Genomic DNA, 9,506 nt, shown 5'->3' on the forward strand with positions numbered 1-9,506 from the left:
CCCAATATGCTACTGGAGATCAGTGGAGAAATAACTCCAGAAAGAATGAAGGGATGGAGCCAAAGCAAAAACAATACCCAGCTGTGGATGTGACTGGTGATAGAAGCAAGGTCCGATGCTGTAAAGAGCAATATTGCATAGGAACCTGGAATGTCAGGTCCATGAATCAAGGCAAATTGGAAGTGGTCAAACAAGAGATGGCAAGAGTGAATGTCGACATTCTAGTAATCAGCGAACTAAAATGGACTGGAATGGGTGAATTTAACTCAGATGACCATTATATCTACTACTGCGGGCAGGAATCCCTTAGAAGAAATGGAGTAGCCATCATGGTCAACAAAAGGGTCCAAAACGCAGTACTTGGGTGCAGTCTCAAAAACGACAGAATGATCTCTGTTCGTTTCCAAGGCAAACCATTCAATATCACAGTTATCCAAGTCTATGCCCCAACCAGTAATGCTGAAGAAGCTGAAGTTGAACAGTTCTATGAAGACCTACAAGACCTTTTAGAACTAACACCCAAAAGAGATGTCCTTTTCATTATAGGGGACTGGAATGCAAAAGTAGGAAGTCAAGAAACACCTGCAGTAACAGGCAAATTTGGCCTTGGAATACGGAATGAAGCAGGGCAAAGACTAACAGAGTTTTGCCAAGAAAATACACTAGTCATAGCAAACACCCTCTTCCAACAACACAAGAGAAGACTCTACACATGGACATCACCAGATGGTCAACACTGAAATGAGATTGATTATATTCTTTGCAGCCAAAGATGGAGAATCTCTACACAGTCAACAAAAACAAGACCAGGAGCTGACTGTGGCTCAGATTATGACCTCCTTTTTGCCAATTCAGACTCAAATTGAAGAAAGTAGGGAAAACCACTAGATCATTCAGGTATGACCTAAATCAAATCACATATGATTATAGAGTGGAAGTGAGAAATAGATTTAAGGGCCTAGATCTGATAGATAGAGTGCCTGATGAACTATGGAATGAGGTTCATGACATTGTACAGGAGACAGGGATCAAGACCATCCCCATGGAAAAGAAATGCAAAAAAGCAAAATGGCTGTCTGGGGAGGCCTTACAAATAGCTGTGAAAAGAAGAGAGGCGAAAAGCAAAGGAGAAAAGGAAAGATATAAACATCTGAATGCAGAGTTCCAAAGAATAGCAAGAAGAGATAAGAAAGCCTTCGTCAGTGATCAACACAAAGAAATAGAGGAAAACAACAGAGTGGGAAAGACTAGAGATCTCTTCAAGAAAAGTAGAGATACCAAGGGAACATTTCATGCAAAGATGGGCTCGATAAAGGACAGAAATGGTCTGGACCTAACAGAAGCAGAAGATATTAAGAAGAGGTGGCAAGAATACACAGAAGAACTGTACAAAAAAGAGCTTCATGACCAAGATAATCATGATGGTGTGATCACTCACCTAGAGCCAGACATCCTGGAATGTGAAGTCAAGTGGGCCTTAGAAAGCATCACTACAAACAAAGCTAGTGGAGGTGATGGAATTCCAGTGGAGTTGTTTCAAATCCTGAAAGATGATGCTGTGAAAGTGCTGCACTCAATATGCCAGCACATTTGGAAAACTCAGCAGTGGCCACAGGACTGGAAAAGGTCAGTTTTCATTCCAATTCCAAAGAAAGGCAATGCCAAAGAATGATCAAACTACCGCACAATTGCACTCATCTCACATGCTAGTAAAGTAATGCTCAAAATTCTCCAAGCCAGGCTTCAGCAATACATGAACTGTGAACTTCCTGATGTTCAAGCTGGTTTTAGAAAAGGCAGAGGAGCCAGAGATCAAATTGCCAACATCTGCTGGATCATGGAAAAAGCAAGAGAGTTCCAGAAAAACATCTATTTCTGTTTATTGACTATGCCAAAGCCTTTGACTGTGCGGATCACAATCAACTGTGGAAAATTCTGAAAGAGATGGGAATACCAGACCACCTGACCGGCTTCTTGAGGAACCTGTATACAGGTCAGGAAGCAACAGTTAGAACTGGACATGGAACAACAGACTGGTTCCAAATAGGAAAAGGAGTACGTCAAGGCTATATATTGTTACCCTGCTTATTTAACTTCTATGCAGAGTACATCATGAGAAATGCTGGGCTGGAAGAAACACAAGCTGGAATCAAGGTTGCCAGGAGAAGTATCAATAACCTCAGATATGCAGATGACACCACCCTTATGGCAGAAAGTGAAGAGGAACTAAAAAGCCTCTTGATGAAAGTGAAAGAGGAGAATGAAAAAGATGGCGTAAAGCTCAGCATTCAGAAAACGAAGATCATGGCATCTGGTCCCATCACTTCATGGGAAATAGATGGGGAAACAGTGGAAACAGAGTCAGACTTTATCTTTTTGGACTCCAAAATCACTGCAGATGGTGACTGCAGCCATGAAATTAAAAGATGCTTACTCCTTGGAAGAAAAGTTATGACCAACCTAGATAGCATATTCAAAAGCAGAGACATTACTTTGCCAACAAAGGTCCGTCTAGTCAAGGCTATGGTTTTTCCAGTGGTCATGTATGGATGCGAGAGTTGGACTGTGAAGAAGGCTGAGCACCGAAGAATTGATGCTTTTGAACTGTGATGTTGGAGAAGATTCTTGAGAATCCCTTGGACTGCAAGGAGATCCAACCAGTCCATTCTAAAGGAGATCAGTCCTGGGTGGTCTTTAGAAGGAATGATGCTAAAGCTGAAACTCCAATACTTTGGCCATCTCATGCGAAGAGTTGACTCATTGGAAAAGAGTCTGATGTTGGGAGGGATTGGGGGCAGGAGGAGAAGGGGATGACAGAGGATGAGATGGCGGGATGGCATCACCGACTCGATGGACGTAAAATTGAGTGAACTCTGGGAGATGGTGATGGACAGGGAGGCCTGGCATGCTGCGATTCATGGGGTCGCAAAGAGTTGGACATGACTGAGCGACTGAACTGAACTCCTCCAGAACTGCCACCCTCCATGTCACAGCGAAGTGGCCCCACCCCATCACGGTGACAGGAATCTGCATCACAGATGCCAACACCTCAGGACAGGATGGGAAAAAGGACTTAATTAGAAACAGGCTGCCACAGACAAGGTCGTGACAGGGACTTGCAACACTTGGAAGGATGAACATGGTAATGCTCACGTGTTCAGCACAAGATGATTTTAGTATCTAGGTTTAAAGACTCTTCACAAGCAGAGCACAAGGAATAACACAGGATTATTTGCAAATATACAAAAGCATATCCAATAGGCTGGCATGTAATTTGAGAAAGAGAGCCCGGGCTCAGAGCAGATCTGCCTCGTTGCAAGGCACAGTGCTTCAGGGACAACCTCCGCACTCCACCCTCCACCCAGCAGCTACCGGAGAGCACAGGAGGCCACAGCTCCTCTGGAAGAGCAGCATCAGCTCCTCTTCCCACATACACCCAAAGAAAAGGGCTATCTTTAGGCAAAAATTTAAAAATGATTCATTAATATCAGCATGGTACGTGGGCTTCCCAGGTGGTGCTAGTGGCAAAGAACCTGCCTGCCAATGCAGGAGACATAAGAGATGCTTTCCTGAGCCACCAAGGAATCTCAATCAGCCCCAGAAATGGCTCCTAAGCGCAGGACGGCCCCAGGCAGTTCTCCAGGGATTTAGACTCACAGCTCTACTCAGCAGCTGCTATGTTTTATTGACTCAGGCGATAAAGAATCCATCTTCAATGTAGGAGACCTGGGTTCAGTCCCTGGGTTGGAAAGATCCACTGGAGAAGGGAATCCACTCCAGTATTCTTGCCTGGAGAAGCCCATGGACAGAGGAGCCTGGCGATCTACAGTCCATGGGGTCGGAAAGAGTGGGACACAACCGAATGACTAAGCACATGCTTTCTTCAAGGACATGTGAAATTCACTCGATCCCAGGAACTTGGAAGTAACTGTCCTATTAGATGCTTCAAAGCTAAAACAGTGTTTATGGCACTTCAAGCAATGGGGTATATTCACATAACCCTAAACGGACACCCACAGCATAGTACCTAAAATACAAGGCTAATGATTATTCCAAACAAACAACTTGGAAACTGATTCTAGCATTGGAAATGCGAGTTCCACTTTGAAAACGACACGCCCACTGCACCACCCATAACTTATTATTCTTGTTGAAATACAGCACAGCCCCAAGACTTCCCTGGTGGTCCAGCGGCTAAGATTCTGTGCTCCCGAGGCAGTGGGCGTGGTCAGGGAACTAAGATCCCACATGCTGCAGCTGAGAGTTTTCATGCCACAATTAAAGATTCTGAATGCCACACGAAGCTCTAAGATGCCACATGCCACAACTAAGACACAGCGCTGCCAAATAAATAAATATTTAACATTTTTTAAAAAGTCAGCACATCCCAGGATCCTCCTGAGAATGTCACCGACCTTGAAGTTTCCTGAGAAAGTGTCTGTAGAGCTCTTGGCATGCCTCCAGGTAGCCCTCAACCTGGGCCTGGGAGTCCAGGGAGAGGGGAGAGGCCGGCTGGAGATGTCCAGGGGAACCTGATTATATGCCTGTAAAGGTGCCCCTAGCTGTGCATTTGAAAAATGGTCAAGGGGGACTTGAAAGGGCAAATGGTTAGAGATGCACTGTCCAGATGGTGATAGCTTGCACAGGGCAGGGCAGGGCACAGGAGAGGGGACGTATGACACTGACCTTCCAGGCCTGATTCCACATTATACTACAATGTGCCATGATGCAGATTAAGCTCTGTGTGTAATGACCAAAAGACCATGGGGATCTTTGATACAACAACCCGTGTCAATAAAGGAAAAGTAGCTTCAGGAAGACACTTTTTTAAAACATCATTAGGACCAAAGAGTGAATCTCAATCATCAAAGTGTGAGAAACTTTTAAACAGAAGAGTTTAAAAGTACTTAAAAAAAATAGTACAATAGAGACTTCCCTAGTGGTTCAGAGGTTAATATTCCATGCTCCCAATGCAGAGGGCATGGGTTCGAGTCCTGGTCAAGGAACTAAGATCTGGCATGCCGCACACAACTAAGACCTGGTGCAGCCAAATAAATAAACAAAAGCTTTTTTTTCCCTAAAGTAAAGTATTTATTGAGCACCTACTGCATACAAGGTGCTGCCCTAGTACTGCCCTTCCTGCATGCACTCTGAACAGGGCACGGCTGGATCAGAAGAGCTCTTCCCTTCGACCCGTCAGAATGAAGTGAAATACTTTATGTCTCACAGTTACAGCTGGCTGGGGGCTGGAGAGGAGACAGGGAATCACCTCCAGTCTCTGGTCCCAGATTCCTGTGTGGAGCTGGCTGATGTTCAAAGTGACCAGAGGCCCGCCGGGGAATTTCATGGTGATCACCATAGTGTCTGTGCTGTTTTTGTGTTTTTATATAATTTTCATTTGTTTATTTGCCTGTGACGGGTCTCAGTTGTGGCATGTGGGATCTTCGTGACATCATGTGGGACCTTTCATTGCAGCACATAGACTCTCTCGTTGTGGCCTGTGGGCTCAGTAGTTGTGGTGCCTGGGCTTAGCTGACCACTTACACACGGGATCTGAGTCCCCCGACTAGGGGTGGAATTGAACCTGCCTCCTCTGCATTGCAAGGTGGATTTTTAACCACTAAACCACCAGGGAAGACCCATCTACATCTTTTAAGGAGGTCATATCTCTTAATAGATAGAAGGACATTTTAGATGTTATAGGAGTTAATCTGGGTGAAGAATAGAGCTTCTGATATCCAAAGGGCAAGTAAGTTTTCTACACAGAGTATAGCTTTACAGCAAACAGGAAACTGAGAGAAAAGGGGGGTTATGGCTGGTGAACCAGTCAATCTAACAGTGTCTCCTAAGCACAGATGTGTGGCCGCCCCAGGCTCAGTGTGGAATGTGCTGCACGAGGACTAAGTCACCATCCTGCCCTGGGGAGGGGGCCGCCTGGCCCAGGACAGCACAAAGTCCCCACTATGTGCAGTAAAGATGCAAACAACTGAAGATCGAATGCCACAACTGAAGATCCTTCGTGCAGATTCCTGCAGCTCAGTGCAGCCAAATACATTGTTCAGTCACTCGGTCGTGTCCGACTCTTTGCAACTCCATTGACTGCAGCACCCAGGCTTCTCTGTCCATCACCAACTCCCGGAGCTTGCTCAAACTCACGTCCATGGTGATACCATCCAACCATCTCGTCCTCTGTCATCCCCTTCTCCTCCTGCCTTCAATCTTTCCCAGCATCAAGGTCTTTTCTAATGAGTTGGCTTTTCGCATCAGGTGGCCAAAGGATTGGAGCTTCAGCTCCGGCATCAGTCCTTCCAATGAATATTCAGGGTTGATTTCCTTTAGGATAGACTGGTTTGATTTCCTTGCAGTCCAAGGGACTCTCAAGAGTCTTCTTCAACACCACAGTTCAAAAACATCAATTCTTCAGCACTCAGCTTTCTTTATGGTCTAACTCTCACATCCATACATGACTACTGGAAAAACCATTTGACCACATGGACCTTTGTCGGCAAAGTAATGTCTCTGCTTTTTAATACACTGTCTAGGTTTGTCATAGCTTTTCTTCCAAGGAATGTCTTTTAATTGAGGAGCCAAATAAATAAATAAGCAAATACTTTTTTAAAAGACCAAGAATGATTGGGAGCCTGGAAGTGATGCTTGTGTCAACTATAAATTGGTACTTGCCATCTGCCTCTGCAGAGATTGAACCCTGCGCTGGTGCAGCTGCTGACCTTCGACAGTTCAGGGTGGAGAGTGGGGCACTCTGTGATCCAGGGAATCTGGTGGAAAGGTCTTTAGATGGTTAGATATTTTCAGGAACTGATTTCATGATCAATCTTTGCATCTCTTCATATCTAAGAAAAGAACTAAACCCCTTCATGGTGACATCTACCCCTTGTGACTAGCAGAAAACCTTTTGTAAAGTAAGTACTGATTGATTGCACTGAACTCCCTCTTCACCAAAATCTTATTTATTTACCTTCCCCCACTACCTCTTTGGAGCAGTCTCTCAGGGCTACCTGAGGTGTGGTCTCCCGGGCTGCAGTCCTCATTTTGCCCCAAATAAAACTGATCTCTCAACTCTCACATTGTGCATCTTTTTAGTCAACAGCTGAAAACTCATGTTCCTGGGTTCATGGCAGATTTATTCACAAGAACCAAAATATGGAAGCAACCCAAGTGTCCATCTATGGATGACCAGTTGGATAAACAAAATGTGGTCTATTTATACAATGGAATATTATCCAGCCCTAAAAAGGAAGGGAAGTCTGATCACAACTGAACATTAGCAGACCCTCTCTATTTAAAGAGCTCTCTGGAAAGCAAATGACTACTTTTGCATGGCTGGGAAATGTCTTAGCAGGGTTAATCCCTGCCAGGCCTAAAACCCAGGGATCTGTTTACAGAAAGAAAGGAATATTGGATAAGCAGCTGCCCCACTGGTGATCAGCTCCTATTTCTAGATTCTGAATGAAGGATACATTCATGGGTCACAGTTGAGTAAAATAAAGGTGAAGACAAAATACTCAGGCCAGGGGCTAATCTCCAAGGGAACGGATGTCTCATTTTCACCTCACTATCCCTGGCACCAGAACAAGCCTGCTGTTTTTTACTGCTTGGCCTTAAGTATTTACTGACTTAAAGTTTGAAAACAAGCTGGAATGTCCTCAGCTTTTTACTGCATTTTTCACCAGAAATTCTCATAAGACAAAAATGATCATTCATGCATTCGACCAAATACTGCTACGTGCCAGGCATGTTTCAGGTGGCCAGAGGCTGGAGAATCTGGACTGGAGAGCACTCTGCACTTAATATTACTGACGGGGGTAGTTGTTATGGGTTGAATCTTGTCTCCTAAAAAATTCATGTGTTGAGGTCCTAACCCCCAGGACCTGTGAATGTGACCTTATTAGGTAACAGGGTTGTTGCAGACAGTAAATGGTTGGGTTAAAGTGAAGTCACACTGGAGTCAGGCCCTTAGTCCAATAGGACTGGTGTCCTTATAAACAGGGGATGTGTGGACACAGGCACACCACATGGGGAGGTGTCACGTGAAGATGAAGCAGAAGACAGGGTGATGCTTCTAACAAGCTGTCACCTACACACTGGCACTTGCCATCAACCTCTGCAAGGACTGAGCCATGTGCCGCTGCAGCTGCTGACCTTCAACACGCCCTGAAGGGATTTCAGGGTGGAAAGCAGGAATGAGGCACTCTGGGCTCTGGGAAGAACTGGCAGAACAGGTCTTCGGATAGTTAGGTATTTTGTGAGCCCTATCCTCATAACTAGCAAAGCACTACATCCCTTTGTGGTGACATCAGCTCCTTGTGACTCACAGAAAACTTTTTTGCAAAGATAAGTGCTTGATAACATGAACTCCCCCTTCACCAAAATCACATATATATTGACCTTCCCCTCCCTCAACCTCTTTGGAGCAGTTTCTCAGAGCTCTCTGAGGTGCTGTTTCCTAGGCTGCAGTCCTCATCTCACCCCAAATATAACTTCACTCACAACTCTCATGTTGTGCAATTTTTTTCTAAATCGAAAAAGCCAAGGAGTCCCAGGGGACTGGAGCTCAGTGAGAGGCCTGGAGGCACCTCCTCCACAGCCTGAGAAGGAACTAGCCCTGCCATCTTGGTCTTGGACTCCTGGCTTTCAGAACTGGGGAAGTGACTCTGCTACGTGAGGCCAGCACCTGGGAGACCAGAGCAGTAGTAGCTGCCACTGGGGGTTCTGGCCATGTTAGGGGAAACACTGACTGGCACCGGCCACCCTGGCCAGGCACCATGTAGTAGTAACTATCCACATGAGTTATGTTAAGATAGGAGGTCCTGGTAAGGAACATGGAACTAACAGGCCACCACCAACTGGAAGAGTTCAGGAAAGGTTAAAAGGAGACACCACGTGTCCAACCACCTCCCAGAATCCTCCTCACCGGCACCCGTCTTGGCTGAGCAATGCATGCATCACCAGGAAGGACTCTGAATCAGAGTGATTGGCCAAAGAAAGACAACCCAGAAACTAATCCCATCATCATAAAAACTGGAGATTGTGAGCCCATGGCAGAGCAGTTCTCCTGTGTTCCCTTACCTTACTTACTGCTCTCCGCCTGGGTGCCCTTTCCCAATAAAGTCTCTTGCTTTGTCAGCTTCTGTGTCTCCTAGACAATTCATTTCCAAGTGTTAGTTAGACAAGAGCCCACTCTTGGTCCCTTAAAGGGGTCTCCCTTCCTGCAACAGCTCCAGCCCAGATCTCTGACACTGTCCTAATGGTCATTCCCCATCATGAAGAGCACAGGCCCCAAGGATCTGGCCTCTGCTGCTCTTGAATAAGCCACCCTGGGTTCCACTCCTGATGCCAAGCAGGGCCTTGTGTGGCTCCCGGGCCTTTCTGTCCCCCATTTCTTGTAGGCAAGACTCGAGCCTCCATGATCTTCCCTGACTTTCAAAGGGCAGATTCAAACTGTTGCTAATCAGTGGAGGAGCAGCAGCTAGGAAACAACCTGAGGC

The sequence above is a fragment of the Oryx dammah genome, unplaced genomic scaffold (genome assembly GCF_014754425.2).
Source record: "Oryx dammah isolate SB20612 unplaced genomic scaffold, SCBI_Odam_1.1 HiC_scaffold_21, whole genome shotgun sequence".
Taxonomy (NCBI): Eukaryota; Metazoa; Chordata; class Mammalia; order Artiodactyla; family Bovidae; genus Oryx; species Oryx dammah.